Genomic DNA, 11,284 nt, shown 5'->3' with positions numbered 1-11,284 from the left:
ATAAAGAAAATCCTCTAATGATTCACCGGGTTTCATTCTAAGTTGATTAATTCTTTTATATACATATTTATAATCATACCTGTCAAAAGCTTCATGAAGCTCCTTAACAAGTTGCTCAAATGAATGAGAAGAAGCAATTTGTAATGTGTGACACCATTTCTTAGCTCAAACTTCAGGTGTGAAGGTGAAAATTGTACAAAAAATTTCTCCACAATCGATTTAATGAAAATTACAAAATTTGAGAAACACAAAAGTATGCTCTAGAATAGATTCTTTACCCTCACCATTGAAATTAAGATGTGACAATTCATCTATTAGTTTCACGAGAATTAAAAGATTCAATTTTTTAGAGAAACACCCCGGGATTAAGATTTGGGAAGAAACCATTCAAGATAAGAGATTCAAAGTAGATTGATTGATCTCATCTTGTCATCTAGCCTCTTTCTAGTGCCAATTGTTGATGGTCTTGGAAATATACCAACACAGTGGGCCTCCCTAGTATGAAGTCCCAACTAGACCTCACACTGTTTGGAGTAGGAGCCCTATCTGGATAATAGGAATGGCCACCACTATTCTTAGATATTTTCCTTGGCTGCAATTATCAACATAAGAGATTATGCACACAACCTTTGAAACAAGCATGTATATTGACATTGTTAAGCATACAATTGCAATGTATATTTTGACAATGTTGGACCCACCAACATTAGGGAATCTCCCCGGTATGAAGTCCCAACTATATCTCACACCATTTGGTGTAGGAGTCCCATATGGTACTATGGTCTGGTTGCCATTATCTTAAATTTTTGCCTCAACTCTTGCTTGTCAGCCCTGGAGAGTGGTCTGCTTTGTCTTTGAGTAGCGAGGTTCGCGTTCCTGGTGATTTCTAGTGGTACTTGTGTCAATGTTTCTTTTACCGTAGAGGGAGAGCGTGACAGTGAGTCCTAAGTCAGATGGGAGGAAGTCCCAACTTTGTTAGGAACACACAACAAAATAGGACGTGCACAGCTTCCAAAGGAGCAGTCCACACAGATGTAGCAGTCACAACACACAAGGAAAGATAACACGTACAACACATAATGGGTGAGTCCACGTGAGTGTGACGGTCGTTATAGAAATTTGACGTGAAAGGCATGTCTAATGTCCTGGAGGGTAGCCAACATGGGAGAGACAATGTTAACAACATATACAACACATTTTCATTAACATATATGTATTACAACAAGTGAATGAGTTCAAGTGTTAAACACAGGTTAAAGCAACATGCATTACAAGTTTTCAATATTAGTCTTACAACAATTACAATACATGTATGAAAACGTGTTGGCCTGTTAGTAGGCCTCTGTATTAAGCAAAAGTTCCAAGACACATCATTACACCATACATCACTAACCCTGTGTGTGGGGTGTTGGAGCCACTACTTACTCCTCAAAGAAAAGATTACAGACTCTCAAGGCTATGTGGGAGGAGCTAAGGTGAAAAGTCCTTTACATGTACAAATGAGGGTGTTTTTATTTCCAAGGGTGAAACTGACCCTTGTGGCTATTCGAACACCCTCATGATTGTTTGACTTCCATGAATTTTTGACTTTACATGACTCTTCATACAACAAGTGGGTCTCTTGGACTTTCACGTTAAATTACATTGATTGACAGTATGGCCCACAGTAGAGATGTGGATGACATGACTTATAACAAGATTCGACATGACAGTGTTGGTACATTCATGCTCCTACTAGTGTGCATGTTGAGTTGCAATGTTGTTGGGTTATGGATGTCCTCATGGTGTGTCACAACTTCACCTCCGCATGGAAAAATGCACAGAGTCCTCAATGGTCGTTGGTTCGCTTGATGTTTCATTTTCACATTTCTCCTTGCTTGTAGGTTAGTAAGCTTGATAGGTTCGTCTGCTAGCAAAAAGTGCATGTTCATTCGTCCGTCTGCCCATGAACACATCTTGCATGTTTTCTCATCCGTCCGTTCGTGAACACATATTTTCATGATCGTCCGTTCGCAAGCACATCTCTTTCATACATCATTTGTTCATCTGTTGCAAACATGTCCTTCTGCATGTACTCCCTTTGTTCATTCCATCTGTTGTTGTGCCATGTTCGTTTGTGTACCTGTATCTATAGCCACTCATGAATAGACAACATCCAATCCAAAAAACCTCCTAGTCTACCATGATTCATGATTGTTTCGAATGCAAGTGACAGGGAGAGGAGACAAGGTTACGAGTTTTGATGGAGGCTCCAGGTACTGCTGATGAAAATTGCGTAGCAGTCACTAGGTGATGAAGATGGGCAATCCAGATCAATAGTGACTGTCCACAGGGTTTGGCTCAGCTAGAGGGAAAAACTATGTAGCTTTTGGGAGGAATAGTTCGGGCTACAGGAAGGCTGGGTAGACAAAATCTGCGCAATTTCTGAAAGGAGCAGGTAGCAGGAGCTTGACAGCAAAAACTATGCAATTCTAGGAGGGAACTGGTAGTCAGCTGTAAGGAGCTACTGGTGGGAAAAATTGTTCTGATGCTAAGAGGTTGGCCTACTTATCACCTTTGCATAATTTCTGAGCTGAGAAGACTTCTGGGTAGCATAGGAATTGCTCATGAAAACTACGTAATTTTCTTGGTGAGAAGCCGGTCGACTATCGGGAGGGCTGGCTGGAAAAACTGCACAATTTTCTGAGGGAGATAGGGATGGGAAATGAGTGTTTATTCGACCTGTCTATGCAATTTTCTTAGTCAGCGGAGCGGGCCAGGTCTGCAGCCTCTACACAATTTTTGAGGGGATTTCGTCTCGGGGTGGCTACGGAGTCAAACTCTCGGTTGACTAGTATAGAGGTTGATTGAGTTGCTTGTGGGCAGCGCAGCTTGAAATGGCTTTCTTAGTGCTTCTGTGCTATTCTGGGTGATAGTCAATCGAGTCGATAGCGGAGTGATGGTCTGGCTATTAGAGGGGAGTCCAGTCGTTAGAACTTCAACAAAATAACTAAGTGTGTGAATGAGTGAAAGATGCATATGTGATCTTGCAAACACACTTACACGACTTGACGACAAGACGACTCGAACCATCCAGACACACATGCTCAACACGACTGACCGATGGTGTGAGCGATAAGAATGACATTTATGATTGATCGCTGGTCGACCGTGATGATGCTTGTGCGAAAGTGTATGTGACTCTGTGTGTGAGTGCAACCGATGTTTTCATAGCAATCACAACATGTACACATGAAGCAAAGACCTTGAGCATGACGAGGACATGGTTATGAGCATGACATTGACATCAACATGAAAAAAGTTCGGTGAAATGATCAAGCAAGGTGGTCGAGAAGACTCACATGAGCTCACGGAGTGAACTCAAGTATGTGTGGTCATCAAGTGAAGCTCTCAAAGGAGGCTTCGAAATCGGGTGCAGGCCAAAATTTTGGAGGGTGGTTGTAGCTGCTACAACACTTGGTGACACACTAGTAGAATTTTAGTTTCTCTATTTTGGTTCATTTCTAGCACAGGGCCTTGGCATTTCGGGGAGTATTGAATCACTGTGTGGGTTACTTTAGCTTCCCCACTTACCTCTTAGACATACATGGTTAACCTTTTTCTAACTTAGTCAAACATAATCAAAATCGCAGCTTGATCAGAGTGTTTTGAATCCGGGAAGGGTAGTTTAGCTCACGAGTTGAAGATTTTCAAAGTATAAGTTTTCATCTCTGGTGTTGCTCCACTGCCAGTAGGCCTGGACAGTACCCCAGCAGAGTCACACAGGAACACACACATTGCTCCACTTCCAGCGAGCCTGGTCAGTACCCCGGTGGAGTTGCATGCTTCACCTCTCTGCGCAGGAAGCCTTTCTCTTCTTTTGCCTTTGTATTTTTTCAAGAGGACTGTGCATAGGAACTTATTTATTTTTGGGGTGGAAGAGGGATCCTGAATTATTGAGATCAGAAGAGGTTGTTCCTTTAGAGAAGCATGTAAGACCTCTCACATAGGTTTGCTCGTTTAGATTTTCCCCTTCTCCATTTCTACTAGTTCGATGAGCTTGAACACACAGAGTAGAAGTTTGAGCACAAGCATGGGGCATCCCAGTGCGGACACAGGTTCATGTTTAGATTAAAAATCCCCTTGTAGACAGCTCATATTTTCCATCAAGACTTCATTGGCTGAATGTTATAACCAAGCACAGAGAAGACAGACACAAGACTGGCCAAGTGCTGTAGTGTCACGAGTCTCTTCATATCTCAGACACATACTCATTCAAAAGCTAGAACTCAGTAGATGGAAGTCCTTATTTGCAGAAAAAAAAATAACAAGGTATTAAGCAAACCAATAAAATGAAAACAACAAAAATCAAGCAAAGAAACCATGTCGTCAAGCAAACAAACATGCAAACCACAAAGTAACGACAAGAGAAAAAGAAAACACTACTCCTACTCCTATGTTAAATGGTTGGGGTTACTTGAAATGAAATTTCCAGTGAAGCCACCGTAGGCATACCCAACCTGCAGTCACAAAGATACGAGTGATTAAAACAGATAAAAAATAGTGTGCAACAGAGAATGAAAAAAATTGACAAACTTGCACATGAGAGAGAAGGTCTCGCCTGTGGGCAGAAGAATGCGTCACAACCACCCAACACACATGCTTACCTCTTCTATGACTATCGTTTTTCACCAAACCTTGGAGGCCTCTTGCGAGTGTGTGTTTTTCTGCACCAAGTTTATTAGTGAGTGAGAGGAAGCACTGAAGCTTGTTACCTACAACATGACTCACAAAGTAAGATTGTTCCAGCCATTCAGCTATTAGATCATAAAATTTGTTATGGTTGTTTTGAAATATTCATGATCTTTGAGAAGATGGATTCCTGATTTGAGAGAGGGGATCACGATGGGAATCTGATATAGATAGATATATCTATTCATTCTCATCAGTCATGTTAAGACAGTGAGGGCCTACCATAGCCATTAGCACAGGTTGAGGTGCCTCACTTTCTTGACAGAAATCTAAGAATAAAGATGTTACACAATGAAAATCATAGTGTTCGAAGTGATTGTCATTGGATGTAATGCTGGGAAAATGATAAACTACATGAAAACCACCCAAGGTAGAAGAAAAATTAGACCAGTTGATTGAGATGGAAGATTCCCAGTTTGACATGAACAAAGAAAAATTTTGAACAATCATGTGAACGCTCTGAATGAGGGAACCAAGTTCATTGTCTGCTAGACATGATAGAACACCCACCCACAACTGGCGAAAAAGTGCACAGGCATCATGGTAATCACAGAAATGTAGAAAGGATGCCAGCACTCTGAATGTGCGAAACCAACTGGGTGTGGTGAAATGAGAGTAACTTGATTCATGTGATAGGTTGTGCGCTCGTCATCACACAGGGAGATTGCTGGTGTGATGAGTGGGTAGATTTGACGTGCTAAATTTGAAAAAATACTAAGGAGCTGATTACGAGAGAGAACTACCGATAAGTATGATTCCAAATAAAGATAGTCTTTGAGATGATAAACTTTGTTGTCCTGTGATTTAATGAGGGATGGACACTCCCAACCCGAATCAGATGTAGGAGAGGTACATGAGACGGACATGCTATAATGGACTTGTGGATTCGATTATTAGCGAAAATTTGAAATTTTGAAATATCACACCCAGAATAGTAAATATTCTTTACATGGGGATCCACATCGACTGCAACAATGCAGATACATGGAAAGTGCATGAGAAATGAGATCTTATTTGGTTTGGTGGGCTTACCAGAGTCGTGAGGTCCTGACATAACCATCAATGGACATTGAGGTGCCTCGACTCCCTGGCACGTCCCAGAACTTTCCATAATTGAAAAATTGCATTTTGAGATGTGAACTAGATCATGCATGGCTTGAGGATGGTTGTTGTTATTGATTTAAAAACTGCTCTCAGGATGACAACCATTTCTATCACAAGCTTCATCAAAATTTTCAGCAAGCTGACTTGACGAGTTGTCTTCATGCAACACACAAGATGATGAAGAGTGGGAAGAGTCCTGTGTGTTGAGACTATTTTCACCTTGGGAAATCTCATTGCCTTGTGTCGATCGAGGAGATAACTCATGGGATGTAGAAGCAAGATAATGTGGAATATCTCCGACACATGTTGATGCACCGTGAATGATAGGACACATGGGCAAGTGAGGTGTAGAGGAAGCTTCGATATGGATGTCTACTTTGACTGGTACGTACTCTAGATCTGAGTTAGATTTTACATGATATGACAGTAGATCATATGATGTGCTTGGCCATTCATCACAACATACGAAATCATGGGAGTGATGACAACCCAAGACTGGAGGTTGATACAAGGAATTGATTGTGCATGATGTTTCACCAAGATTCATGAATCGAGAATCAATCAAGAATGGAGGCTTAATGTTTTGAGAGGAATTGATTATGTCTTCACCATCCTACTCCTCCATTTGTATGATGAGACTACCTTGCACATGACTACAACTTGAGCCAACATCTCGAGAATCAAGAGAGTGCGCAAATAGCTTGTGAAGTAGATCACTCAAGTGAGTCATGGTGTAAGGAGTCATGGCTTGTAGATGATGGAGGATGGCAGAGATGTAGATTAGACTCAAGACTTGGGTTATGAATGGTGATGTCCTCTTGCGGAATGGAGGGATGAGTTTTCGCCATAGGCTTTCTGCACCATTCTGGAATTTTCTCTGTTGGGGCAGGAGACAGCCGAGCAGATGGGCTGGGAACATGCTATGCAAATTTCTCAGGTTTGCAACTGCTGGGAGGGGGTACTCCTTGTGGAGATCTCTTAGATTTGCGGTTGTTGCAAGGGGGGACCCTCTTCAAGACATGAGGTGTCTCGTGATCTGCAAGAGTTGAGGAAGAAGGAAAATCAGGTGGTTCACCATTTCGGGAGACATGAACCAAGTGTTTTAGCTCTTGGCTCATGAAGTCAAGGTACACAAACCATTTAGGAATTTCGTGACATACTATTGGGTGTGGAATCCCCCCAAGGCATGTTTTGGGGCTTAAAGCCCAAGTTTTGATTAGGTCCATTATAAAGACTCCACGATTTGTGGTGTGGAGTGGGAAGTCATAATAGAGTCATAGGGTTTTCCTCCCTTGGTTTTGTAATGTAATGTTGGTTTGAAATATCTACCCATGGTCTATGGACCATGGGATTGTATAAATAGAGCGAGGCTCTAAATTTAGAAAGAAGATATATCTAAGGAAGCATGATGAGTCTAAGGGATTGATGAAGTGTTGAGTCAAGTGTAAATCATGTCTTTGGGTTGTAGAGTAGGAGAAGGCTCTGCAGTTGAGTGCGCAGAGGCCTAGTAGTCCACAGTTGAGTGCATGGACCCCTACAGCTGAGTGCGCAGGGTAGGTCAAGTCTGTAACCATGGGAAGAATTAATAAAGAGAAGTTTTACCATATTTCTGTGTATCTTTTCTTGTTTTATGTATTATTGGTTATGAATTGCAAGTTTACTGTTTCCTTACTGTGTGAACTCATATGAATGTGTTGAATAAATAAATATAATACAAGGCATCTATTTACGCGAAGATAACTAGCTGTTATAAGAAGATAGGTAAAGATCTCGTGTGTGACTTAGGGAAATAGTGCAGATTGCTGCTCCAGCAACGCGAAAGCCCCACAACCCCTGGTTAGGGCTACGCAAAGGTGAATATATCAAGGCACAAAGGCTAGGGAAGTGTGCGAAGTAACCTTCACGAAGGGACTAACAGTTGGACCAAATCAAACCATCAAGCATCTCGAGGGTGCGGAAACCTGGTTCCAGAAACCCCCATACTACTTCAGGTGAGACCTCAGTCTGTGCTCCGTGGACTGTTGCCGAAAGGGCCAGTAGTATAGGGATTTGTTTGGCTAATTAACTCTGAACCTGGGTCAGGCCCCAACAAGCCAACAAATGGTTCCGTTGCCAGGACCAGGATCTGCATAGAGATGTTTGATGTTGTATCACTAGAATCCAACTAAGAAAAGAATTGAACATTGGTTGGATAGGAAGATTCATGAGTTCGCGGTGTAGGAGTACAGGAATCTTCCACTATCAAAAGAAGAGTGGTTAGATTGCTACTTATACACAGAGATCCATGAAATTTTCTTCGCATCTTTCCCTACTGAGTTGTATGAGTGGATCGCAAAGCTAGCAGATAGCCAAGGAAGGTGCAAGCTCGACACACCTATTGTGTGGACTCCAGAATTGGTGCGCAAATTGGAAGCGTCAGAGGATAAGATTGTGTGTGCTATTGATCATGGGCTCGATCGAATTATATGAGGATTCATTACTAAATTTGATGTAGATACTTCAGTCAGCTACAGCAAGGTAGAGCAACGCTTCCTCAAAGGATCGTGAGGTAAGTACGTTAAGTCTTTGAACACTTGGATTAAGATGCTACTATGTCAAAAGTGGGTTATGCAAATACATTGATGTTTGGGGCTACGTGGAGTGGGAGAATTTATAGAAACAAAGGTAGTGCAAAACTAGAAACTAGCCCCTTGATTTCACCTTCGCGAGGAGATGAGGAAGAGCTCGTGAAGGTCTCACCAAGAAGTGTGATCAATTTGATAAGTCAAAGGATTCCGTGCATACCACCCCCACCCACACCACCACTAGTTTCACCATCTTCACCCCCATCTTCACCCATACCACCTCTGCCACCACCGTGAGTCAATATGGCAAGCGCGATAAAGTTTCCAGTGTTCAAGGGAGTAGGAAATGAAGATCCAGACCAATTTTGGTTCGTGATAAAAGATATATGGGAAGCACAGGGAGTTACAGATGAAAATATAAATAAGGCAACGTTGGTTAGCGCTCTACAAGATCGCGCACTAAACTGGTACATTAAGCATTCTAATGACAATCTGAATGTGGGGATCGTAGACATCCAAACTGCGCTAAATAGGAAATTTAGCAGGCCGAAGTGAGAGGTGTAGTCGATCATTGGATTCAAGGAGATCACGATGCTACCAGGTGAGACCCCTTGGGAGTTGGATCAGAGACTGAAGTTCATAATTTGTGAAGATAACATGACTTTGACGGATGGAAAACACCGTGAATGGTTTGTAGCATCATTAATGCCACATCTAAGGAATGCACTGTCACAACAAAGGCTAACAACTCAGGCCGAGGCCTTGGAGATCATGATTAGACTGCATGAGACCTCGATACAAGATCCCAACTTGGGAGTTCAACAGATTCATGCGCAGTTGAAAAACTTGTTCCTTTAGATGCAAAGTCTGAAACAAGATATGGCAGCTCGTCCAGAAGTGCGCAACGAGGTATGGTGTGTAAAGTGCAAGGGTCAGGGACATGACAAGGACCACTACCCGATGTTCGCGAATTACCCCATGGGAGGAGGACCAATTCCATTGAGACCAAAGGCACAAGCAGGACCTAGCAGAGCGCTTGTGTTGTGGTGCGTGATTTTTCAAATAGGAGGAAAGCATATTATGGATAACTGCCATTTATTGCAGAAGTACATGCAGAATTCGCAGCAGTTGTTCTGTAATTTCTGTAGGTTAATGGCACATGATGAGCACACCTATAGAAGCTATGAGTTGATGATGGATAGGACTCCTACCTACCGAGTTCAGGCCTAAATGCGGCCCCTTGACCAGAATGCAGGGATGGTGCGAACCGGATTTCTGGGGCGCGGACAAGGCAAAGGTGGAGGAGGACCCAGAAGAGGTTGCAGATAGCTGATATGTTACAATTGTGGAGGTCCAGGACATTATGCCTGCGATTGTACGAATCTAACATGTCCATCATGCTTGTATGGTACATTGTTTGATCATGAGACAGAGGATTATCCCACATTGATAGCGAGGTTGTGCGACAAGGGAGTGCTCCAACCTCCCTCGACTCATAAACTGAAAATGATGAGGTCTGAGCCACGTGAGGAAGACCCTAATGTGAATATTGTGGTCTGAAGTGGAATTACGACATGGGATGACAAAGGAAATAAGCCTGAAGAGAGTACTTGGGTTCGCAAGGCTCTGACGAAGGAACCAAAGTTTGATTTGGAGTGCGCTAAGGAAACCTTCATGGAAGCTAGGAAGAGCTTCGCTGATGGCTCCACTTCAGGAAGAAAGACAAATCGGAGCCAGACATGGGCCCGTCAATGGTTACAATGTTCTTGGATACATGCATGAAGCTACTGCATGATAGCAAGGCTGTAAAGGGACTGCAGGAACTTATAAATAGATGTGTTGGGAAGAGAGATGAGATTGATTGTGCAGATTGGGGAATATGAGGTGGACCAAGTGATTCTGGACCTAGGATCAGATGCGAACGTTCTGCAGAAGTAGACATGGGAATGCATGGGAAGGCCTATGCTGTAATGGTCTCCTATCCAACTACGAATGACGAACCAGCAAAAGATCCTACCTATGGGAAGATTGTAGGGAATCGTCGTAGATATTGAAGGGGCAAGCACACTAGCATATTTTGAAGTGATAAAGATTATTGATGACAACAATCCCTCCCCCGTGCTATTAGGAATCGATTGGGCCATTGACATGAATAGGGTGATAAATCTGAGGAAGCGTAAGATGATTTTTGAGAACAAGTCTCTGCGTGTAGTTGTACCTTTGGACCTTGTAGAAAGATCATGCTACACAGAGCCAGTGTGCGACTATGAAAGCGATGACGAATTGGACTACATCTACAAGATAATCGCGCGAGAGAAAGACTGGGTAAATCCCACCACGGATGGACGAATCTCATGGGAGCGTGAAAGCTCCTGTACATCGGATTTTGATGAGGAGATAGAGCGATGGCAGAACCAGTTACATGAGGTAACCACGTTGAACTGTAACATGATGACGAGATCGTTGCACTGCGTATTGACAGAGGTAATAGATCTACCTACATATGATGGGTTGAGCGAGGTAGATGACTTCCTGAACAAATTCGAAAGGGAGGTCCGAAAAAACAACGCTTCGAGGCTTTGAAATGGGTACTGCATGTTATGCCTGCGAGGTGGTGGGGTACCCACCAAGGAAGCTTTGAGGACTGGCGCGAATGCAGGAGACTTATGCGCATACGGTTTGGGAAGCCTTAGATGCGATTAAAGACAAGTATGATGGATAGGAGAATCCACGCGCTCACCTCTCCAAGTGGACAAAGGTCTATGGGGAAGAGCCGCAACCTGAGTGGGTACACCTGTTCTATCATACCCTAGATGTTATTGCCATGAACTGGTATATAGAGGCAGAGCTCCGCCATGGGACGAGTGAATGGGATATCTTGTGTG

This window comes from Pinus tabuliformis, chromosome 9 (genome assembly GCF_031772625.1).
Source record: "Pinus tabuliformis cultivar Carrire ecotype Pingquan chromosome 9, CPIR1, whole genome shotgun sequence".
NCBI classification, from domain to species: Eukaryota; Viridiplantae; Streptophyta; class Pinopsida; order Pinales; family Pinaceae; genus Pinus; species Pinus tabuliformis.
Note: the sequence above shows the minus strand (reverse complement) of the source record.